This window comes from Rutidosis leptorrhynchoides, chromosome 6 (genome assembly GCF_046630445.1).
Source record: "Rutidosis leptorrhynchoides isolate AG116_Rl617_1_P2 chromosome 6, CSIRO_AGI_Rlap_v1, whole genome shotgun sequence".
Classification (NCBI taxonomy): Eukaryota; Viridiplantae; Streptophyta; class Magnoliopsida; order Asterales; family Asteraceae; genus Rutidosis; species Rutidosis leptorrhynchoides.
Window position 1 is genome coordinate 74,581,117 of NC_092338.1, and position 11,038 is coordinate 74,592,154.

Here is an 11,038-nt window from a genome sequence, read left to right on the forward strand (position 1 = left end):
ACTACTCGACACACCTTGAATATGAGCGAAGAGGAATTTCGTGCCTTTCTTGCTTCAAACATAGCCGCAGTACAGGCCGCGCTACATACCAACAATAACTCTGAATCTAGCAATACAGCTAACGGCGCAAGAAATCGTGTAGGATGCTCCTACAAGGAATTCACTGCCTGCAAACCTTCAGAATTTGATGGGACCGAAGGACCAATCGGATTGAAACGGTGGACCGATAAAGTTGAATCGGTGTTTGCCATAAGTAAGTGTGCTGAAGGAGAAAAAGTGAAGTACGCTACGCATACCTTCACAGGTATTGCGTTAACATGGTGGAATACCTATCTAGAGCAAGTGAGACAAGATGCTGCTTACGCGCTACCGTGGTCAGTATTCAAGCACTTGATGAACGAGAAGTACCGTCCCAGAATCGAGGTCAATAAGCTCAAGTCAGAACTTAGAGGGTTACGGACATAGGGATTCGATATTACTTCGTACGAAAGACGATTAACAGAATTGTACCTATTGTGTCCGAGAGCGTTCGAAGATGAGGAAGAGAAGATCGACGTGTTTGTGAAAGGGTTACCGGAGAGAATCCAAGAAGATATAAGTTCACACGATCCTGCCTCCATATAAAAGGCATGTAGAATGGCTCACAAACTAGTGAACCAGATTGAGGGAAGAATTAAAGAACAGGCGGCCGAAGAGGCCAACGTTGTAACAACCCAAACCAAACCACGACAATTCCCGTTAAATTTCACAACACAAAAAAAAAAATTCTGGTGCAGATCATTTGCGCGGCGCGCCAGGTGGGCGCGCGGCGCGCCGAATCGCCTGGACAGCCCGCTGTCCCCGGAAGTCAATTTAACGAAAATGTTTGACTAGTTCCCGACACATTTAGCCAAAACGCTTTTAACCGTACATTAATATATGTAAAACTAGCACATAACTAAGGTTTGAGCGAGTTTCACAAAGTGGGGCCCACACGTGCCCAAATTACCCTTTAAGTATAAAAGTACAATTTTAGACCATAAGACTCTTAATACAAGACAAAGCCGAGCATGGCGATTGGGGATACGCTACCCAATCCTAATAAATCCAAAAGCAAGCCTTCTACGCAAACTACGCAAGTCCTCTAATCCTCGCGCTTACCCGAGCCACCATCCGCATGCAATCTATAAAAAGAGTCAACAACGAGAGGGTAAGCTAACGCTTAGTGAATGATAATATACTACATACATATATATGTATAAAATGAATACGCCACACAAGCAAATACCGCATACCGTAGCATCCAAATATAAAGCAACTACACTAAGCATACCGTACAATCTCTAAGCATCAAGCTAAAGGTACAACAACAAATATGAGTCCACCAACGACAAAGTGAACATCTCCAAATAGCTACACCCGGAGGGTTAGCTACAACACAACAATACATTAATATATAACAATATAAATGAACAAGGTTAACACCTTAACCCAATACCGAGAACCAAATACCACAATGAAGATTGGCCGAACTACACGAGCCTTAGTAATCCGAAACCACACGAGATTACTATCTTCACAACATCGAGGTTGGCCGAACCACACGAGCCTTAGTAATCCGAAACCACACGAGATTACTACCTCAATAAGATGACCGAACTACACGAGTCACCATGAATCCGAACTACACGAGATTCATTTGATAAGATGACCGAAACCACACGCGTCATCGTGAATCCGAAACCACACGCGATTCACTTCTCCTAACTCAAACCCACGGTCACGGGATTATATAATCCACCACATCGGGGCCACAACATCCAAATCACAATCACGTGTGATAATGTACACACGAACGTGTACTTCGCCAAAGATGGTCAACCAAAACGCACAACCGTGCCAATTGGACTTATACAAAAGTCCATCAAGTCCACCTACATGTGAAGTGAGCTCTATAGCCGAGAATCACTTCACCCGACCCGCACCCGTCCTACACATACATATGTACATAGGATAATATCACTCACCTTGAAGTCTTGAAGAAAGCTTCCAAGTAATCCGCAACTCGCCAATGGAAAATACCTATTCCATTATCACAATTACAACAATACAATTAGGATGGATTTACAAACCAACCCAATTCAACACTTAGTGCAATTTCGACCCAATTGCACTTCCAAGCACAAACCGTGCCCGAACTAACCAATAATCACTAACACAAGTGAGAATGGTCCTAATAAGCCAATTAAACCCGAACTCAAGTGTCAAACACGTATCATACCCATTTAGACACTTAAACCCTAATTTTGACCCATAAAGGTCAAAATCTCGTCCTTTATAAGTTTTGACACCAAAACACATTTAACTCGGTCTTATACTTCAACTTAATCCATTTTAAGTTCATAAACCTCATTAAGTCACCAAATGGGTCATAATCACCACCAAACCCTAATTTGACCCAAAGTCAAAGTTAGTAAATCAAATAACCCTAAATAGGTTTCAACACTTCCATAATCACTAATCCAAGTGATTAAACTCATAATCAAAGCCTAATCAAGGCCAAACCGTCATCCAACCCAAAACCCGCCAAGTGACAAGAATAACTAGTCACCATAAACCCAGTTCATCACCTAAGTGGGTTACTCAACAATTAACTCAAAACCCTAACTTGAATAACAAATCCAATAAATGAAATTCGGAGTTTGAGCTTACCAATACTACCACAACGTAGCTAGGAACGAAAGGAACAACTTTAGAACTCGAGCTTTTGATCCAAACGGCCTCCTTCTTCTCCAAAACCTCAAATCTCTCTCTAGAATCTCTCTCTCTCTCTCTAGATAGTTGGGAGTGATGGATGGATGTGAATATCATCCAAAACTGATCCAAACTAGCTCATAGGCCTCACAAATCCGGCCTCAAGTGAAATTACCCATTAGCCCTTCATTTAAACCAATTAAAAACAAGGGATTCTGTCAGCAGCAAACGGCGCGGCGCGCCGAATCCCCGCGCGGCGCGCGACCTAACTGAAACAGATTCTTTTGCATTTTAAACTTTATATAAATAATCCGCGAAACCCAATCTCGAACGTCTTAATACACAAACAAGCAAGATAAATATTCGGGTCTTACAACTCTCCCCCACTTAAACTCGATCACGTCCTCGTGATCCTTGTCACTTAACCAAACGGACCCCACCCTATGGTCCTCGACATAAGTTCCAATCCGACTTCCCCAGACAATCCTCCCCAAGGAGTCGCCTTTAACAACTAAATCGTCACCCGTGATTTATCAAAACCACAATCCGAGTACTAAAACCATGCTCATTCCCTAACATCGGGAAAACTCAACCAATCTCATACCGAGATATCAATCCCTTAGCGTACTATTACCGAGTACAACGCTAAAAGCAACCAAGTCTCAACCTAAGGTCAACAACCCGAAACGATGAAGAACGAACCAAACGAATCCTTACGGACAACACCAACCACTAACGTCCCTTGTAGTGCGCAATACGACCAAAGCGCAACTACCGTAACATCATAACAAACGGCTAAAACCGATAACGTCCAAAACGATGATGGCAACGCTAAACCAAGGTGTACAAAATCGACTTTCGTCACACCCGTAACAACATGTGAGCGAAACACGGCTATCGCATCACTAATCACACAACATGGTCCTCACGACCCCACCATCGGTGTATAAAACAACCGACAGATCACACAACACGAAGGCTGGCCGAAAACACACGCGCCTTAGTGAATCCGAACTACACGCGACTCACTACCTTCACCACAACAACAATCGGGAATGGCCGAACTACACGCGCCATAGTGAATCCGAACTACACGAGAGTCACTATCCCGGAGGAATGACCGAACTACACGAGTCATTTGTGAATCCGAACTACACGAGACTCACTCCTCAATACAATGACCGAAACCACACGAGTCATTTGTGAATCCGAACTACACGAGATTCACTTCCACAACATCGAGGTTGGCCGAACTACACGAGCCTTAGTAATCCGAAACCACACGAGATTACTACCTCAATAAGATGACCGAACTACACGAGTCACCATGAATCCGAACTACACGAGATTCATTTAATAAGATGACCGAAACCACACGCGTCATCGTGAATCCGAAAACACACGCGATTCACAACCATGATGAAGTCAGCGGACCCGAAGATCATGCTTCACCAATCTCAACACCGGATGAAGTCAGCGGACCCGAAGATCATGCTTCACCGATATAACACCACGCTCATGATGAAGTCAGCGGACCCCGAAAGTCATGCTCCACCAATCACGTACTCCCATGATGAAGTCAGCGGACCCTAAAGATCATGCTTCATCAATCAACCATACCATAATGAAGTCAGCGGACCCGAAGATCATGCTTCATTAATCATCAATACCACGATGAAGTCAGCGGACCCTAAAGATCATGCTTCATCGATCACATACGCACTTTCGGCCTCAAACAACGAGTAGTGCAACATCGCGCCCTGCTACACTATAGTGAATCCTAACGGATACCACTAACCATCCCCACAATCGAGCAAGAACCACCTATATCAAACATAGGTACCAAACAATGATTCCCCAAAAGAGAATCCGACACACACCTCCCTTAACCGAAGGATTTCACCTTGCTCACCAAACACGTCCATTATCTCTCAACGAGATTTACCACATTACCACCTCAGTGGTAATTCCAATCCAATATCATAAGTACAATTTAACCAAAATTGTACTCTACCACAAGTTGACCAAAACTAGGTCTCAACGAAATTTCCGGATCTACCAAAAACATCATCCGAAATATCACACTAAAACTTCCTCGTGCGGGAGTGTAACTCCCCCACTTAGAATTACGTTCCATAACCGCATCTCGTACACTCGTACAATGCTACCAAAGGTAGACTTTACCAATAATTGGGTTCGCACGACCCATTACCACATCTTGCTCCAACCTTGAGCACACGAAGGATTTTAACCAACCCTTAAACACTTTGAACGAAAAGTGTACCGCAACACAATCGGAGTCGAACACCACGCTAGTAGGTATAAAAGGGGCACCTAATGTCGCGTCATAAAGACTCCATTACCAACACCCATCGAGATTTAAAACACTCGATCTCAAGGGTTCCAACCAACCGACGAACCTCATGATTCGTCACTTCAACATCAAAGCGAACACGCGCTTAACAACCAAACACCAAAACCATTTCCGTGGCTTGGTAGAAACGTTTCCCAAATACTAAGGAATGCTTGGTTACGCCAAGTCTTACGCCCTTCGCCCGTCAATCAAACATCAACACAGGGTACTTCCATTAGGAACGTCACCCGTAGCATAACATGCACAACAAAGGCACGCAGCTCAAACTCAAACGGCATTTAATAAATAATCAAAAGACATATTTATCAAACTTAAACGTACCTTAACGTCTCATGGCCGCACCCGTCCCCGCTAACTTGGGACATTCCGACTTACGATGTCCTTCCTTTTGGCAATTGAAGCACACCATACCATCACCCTTTGGTACCGAACATTCCCAAGACTTGTGACCCCTCACGCCACAATTGTAACATCTAACCGCACTAGAATCCGACATACCCGTTCGCGTACCACCCGTGCTCACACTCGGACCCTTAGCCCTCTTACTCGGAGCACCATAAGAAACGACCCTTCGCTCACTTGAAGGTTCACCCTTTTTCGATCGTGAATACGACTCGAAACCTCTAGCCACCGCAAATAACTCCGCAAACGACTTCGCGTAACCCCGGCTAATTTTGCTTTTCAAGTCATCGCTCAAAGTTCGATAGAAATCCTCCATCAACAAACGATCGTTCCCCAAATATTCCGGGCAAAAACGAGCCTTCGACATAAAAGTCGTCTTTAAAGTATTCAAGTCCATAGAACCCTGTTGCAAATTTCGCAACTCACAACGCAATTCCGATAAATCGGCTGAAGTTCGGAACTCCTCGAAGAATCCCTCCTTAAATTCGTCCCATGATAATGCCATAAACGTCTCACCACCGACAAGATCAATCTTGCCATCCAACCAATCCTTCGCCCTACCTCGCAACAAACTAGTAGCGAGTCTCGTCTTTTTCTCGGGTGGGCATTCCATAGTACGAAAACACCCTTCGACATCCGAAACCCAAGTCGTACTCACCAAAGGATCCGGTTTCCCATCATACATAGGGGGTTTAGTCCTCATGAAGCTCTTAAGACAACGCTCCATTTCACCCCTATTTTGGAATTCGGAATACTTCCCATCCATTTCTTCTCGAAACGCCCTCACTTGCTCCGCAACGGCGGCCGTAACTCTAGCGTTAAATTCCGTGTCGTTCGTCTCGGTCTCGTTTCGCGTCGTCATTCTAAAGAATGCAAAACGATTAGTCCACGCACGTATAAAACGACACGCACAACACCCTCCCATCTTGCTAAACACTCGTCGTACATCACTCGTTAGACACGATTTGCACCCGTAATAAGGTCTGCAAGTTCTTATTACGCACACACGCCGCATCGACTTGTTAGTACAACGACCGCCTCGCTCGATGATATAAACAAACACAACCAAAATTCTACGCGGTACAAACACACGCGAGAATTACTATCACAACACAAGAGCATATTAATAATATCCGCATTACTAATATAAACGTTAGTCAACCTATAAACAAGGCACTAACTAACCCATTCCGACCCGTAATCCTACAAGTCCCGCAACAATTTAAGCACACACAAGTCTAAGTCTAGGCACCTATCTCAAGTCACCTAAATCCCTTAGACCATGCTCTGATACCACTTGTAACAACCCAAACCAAACCACGACAATTCCCGTTAAATTTCACAACACAAAAAAAAAAATTCTGGTGCAGATCATTTGCGCGGCGCGCCAGGTGGGCGCGCGGCGCGCCGAATCGCCTGGACAGCCCGCTGTCCCCGGAAGTCAATTTAACGAAAATGTTTGACTAGTTCCCGACACATTTAGCCAAAACGCTTTTAACCGTACATTAATATATGTAAAACTAGCACATAACTAAGGTTTGAGCGAGTTTCACAAAGTGGGGCCCACACGTGCCCAAATTACCCTTTAAGTATAAAAGTACAATTTTAGACCATAAGACTCTTAATACAAGACAAAGCCGAGCATGGCGATTGGGGATACGCTACCCAATCCTAATAAATCCAAAAGCAAGCCTTCTACGCAAACTACGCAAGTCCTCTAATCCTCGCGCTTACCCGAGCCACCATCCGCATGCAATCTATAAAAAGAGTCAACAACGAGAGGGTAAGCTAACGCTTAGTGAATGATAATATACTACATACATATATATGTATAAAATGAATACGCCACACAAGCAAATACCGCATACCGTAGCATCCAAATATAAAGCAACTACACTAAGCATACCGTACAATCTCTAAGCATCAAGCTAAAGGTACAACAACAAATATGAGTCCACCAACGACAAAGTGAACATCTCCAAATAGCTACACCCGGAGGGTTAGCTACAACACAACAATACATTAATATATAACAATATAAATGAACAAGGTTAACACCTTAACCCAATACCGAGAACCAAATACCACAATGAAGATTGGCCGAACTACACGAGCCTTAGTAATCCGAAACCACACGAGATTACTATCTTCACAACATCGAGGTTGGCCGAACCACACGAGCCTTAGTAATCCGAAACCACACGAGATTACTACCTCAATAAGATGACCGAACTACACGAGTCACCATGAATCCGAACTACACGAGATTCATTTGATAAGATGACCGAAACCACACGCGTCATCGTGAATCCGAAACCACACGCGATTCACTTCTCCTAACTCAAACCCACGGTCACGGGATTATATAATCCACCACATCGGGGCCACAACATCCAAATCACAATCACGTGTGATAATGTACACACGAACGTGTACTTCGCCAAAGATGGTCAACCAAAACGCACAACCGTGCCAATTGGACTTATACAAAAGTCCATCAAGTCCACCTACATGTGAAGTGAGCTCTATAGCCGAGAATCACTTCACCCGACCCGCACCCGTCCTACACATACATATGTACATAGGATAATATCACTCACCTTGAAGTCTTGAAGAAAGCTTCCAAGTAATCCGCAACTCGCCAATGGAAAATACCTATTCCATTATCACAATTACAACAATACAATTAGGATGGATTTACAAACCAACCCAATTCAACACTTAGTGCAATTTCGACCCAATTGCACTTCCAAGCACAAACCGTGCCCGAACTAACCAATAATCACTAACACAAGTGAGAATGGTCCTAATAAGCCAATTAAACCCGAACTCAAGTGTCAAACACGTATCATACCCATTTAGACACTTAAACCCTAATTTTGACCCATAAAGGTCAAAATCTCGTCCTTTATAAGTTTTGACACCAAAACACATTTAACTCGGTCTTATACTTCAACTTAATCCATTTTAAGTTCATAAACCTCATTAAGTCACCAAATGGGTCATAATCACCACCAAACCCTAATTTGACCCAAAGTCAAAGTTAGTAAATCAAATAACCCTAAATAGGTTTCAACACTTCCATAATCACTAATCCAAGTGATTAAACTCATAATCAAAGCCTAATCAAGGCCAAACCGTCATCCAACCCAAAACCCGCCAAGTGACAAGAATAACTAGTCACCATAAACCCAGTTCATCACCTAAGTGGGTTACTCAACAATTAACTCAAAACCCTAACTTGAATAACAAATCCAATAAATGAAATTCGGAGTTTGAGCTTACCAATACTACCACAACGTAGCTAGGAACGAAAGGAACAACTTTAGAACTCGAGCTTTTGATCCAAACGGCCTCCTTCTTCTCCAAAACCTCAAATCTCTCTCTAGAATCTCTCTCTCTCTCTCTAGATAGTTGGGAGTGATGGATGGATGTGAATATCATCCAAAACTGATCCAAACTAGCTCATAGGCCTCACAAATCCGGCCTCAAGTGAAATTACCCATTAGCCCTTCATTTAAACCAATTAAAAACAAGGGATTCTGTCAGCAGCAAACGGCGCGGCGCGCCGAATCCCCGCGCGGCGCGCGACCTAACTGAAACAGATTCTTTTGCATTTTAAACTTTATATAAATAATCCGCGAAACCCAATCTCGAACGTCTTAATACACAAACAAGCAAGATAAATATTCGGGTCTTACAAACGTGAAGCTAGTCAAAAGAAAGTGGGAGGAAAACAGTGATAAGAGTCACCAAAACAACAACAACTATCCCAACAATCGCAACATCAATCGTAACTACAACAAACGGCACAACAACAACAACAACAACAACAACAACTACAACAATCATCCCAACAGCAATAACAACCGCAACAACAACAACAACAATCAGAAGCAGCTATGCCAAAGGTGTGAAAAGTATCACTCGGGGTTCTGCACCAAATTTTGCAACAAGTGTAAAAGAAATGGTCATAGCGCGACGAAGTGTGAGGTCTACGGACCAGGGGTTAACAGAACGAAAGGAACAAATGGTGTCGGAACGAGTAATGGTGGAGCAAGTAGTGTCGGAGCAAGTTATGCCAATGTAGTTTGTTATAAATGTGGAAAACTGAGCCACATTATTAGAAATTTCCCGAACCAGGAGAACACAAATGGACAAGGCCGCGGAAGAGTTTTCAATATTAATGCGGCAGAGGCACAGGAAGACCCGGAGCTTGTTACGGGTACGTTTCTTATTGACAATAAATCTGCTTACGTTTTATTTGATTCGGGTGTGGATAGAAGCTATATGAGTAGAGATTTTTGTGCTAAATTAAGTTGTCCATTGACGCCGTTGGATAGTAAATTTTTACTCGAATGAGCAAACGGTAAATTAATTTCAGCAGATTATATATGCCAGAATCGAGAAATTAAACTGGGTAGTGAAATATTTAAGATTGATTTGATACCAGTAGAGTTAGGGAGTTTTGATGTAATAGTTGGCATGGACTGGCTGAAGGAGATGAAAACAGAGATCGTATGTTACAAAAATGCAATTTGCATTGTACGAGAAGAAGGAGAACCCTTAATGGTGTACGGAGAAAAGGGCAACACGAAGCTACATCTTATTAGTAATTTGAAGGCACAAAAACTAATAAGAAAAGGTTGCTATGCTATTCTAGCACACGTTGAGAAAGTATAAACTGAAGAAAAGAGCATCAATGATGTTCCCATCGCAAAAGAATTTCCCGATGTATTTTCGAAAGAATTACCGGGACTACCTCCACATCGATCTGTTGAATTTCAAATAGATCTTGTACCAGGAGCTGCACCAATAGCTCGTGCTCCTTACAGACTCGCACCCAGCGAGATGAAAGAACTGCAAAGCCAACTGTAAGAACTATTAGAACGTGGTTTCATTCGACCAAGCACATCACCATGGGGAGCTCCGGTTTTGTTTGTCAAGAAGAAGGATGGTACATTTAGGTTGTGTATTGACTACAGAGAGTTGAATAAACTTACCATCAAAAACCGTTATCCACTGCCGAGAATTGACGACTTATTTGATCAACTACAAGGCTCGTCAGTTTATTCGAAAATCGATTTACGTTTTGGATATCATCAAATGCGAGTAAAGGAGGATGATATTCCAAAAACTGCTTTTAGGACGCGCTATGGTCATTACGAGTTTATGGTTATGACATTTGGATTGACTAACGCACCAGCTGTGTTCATGGACCTTATGAACCGAGTGTGTGGGCCATATCTTGACAAGTTTGTCATTGTTTTTATCGATGACATACTTATTTACTCAAATAATGATCAAGAGCACGAAGAACATTTGAGAAAAGTGCTAGAAGTATTGAGGAAAGAAAAACTGTACGCTAAGTTTTCAAAGTGTGCATTTTGGTTGGAAGAAGTTCAATTCCTCGGTCACATAGTGAACAAAGAAGGTATCCAGGTAGACCCGGCAAAGATCGAAACCGTTGAAAAGTGGAAAACCCCAAAAACTCCGAAGCATATACGACAATTTTTAGGATTGGCTGGT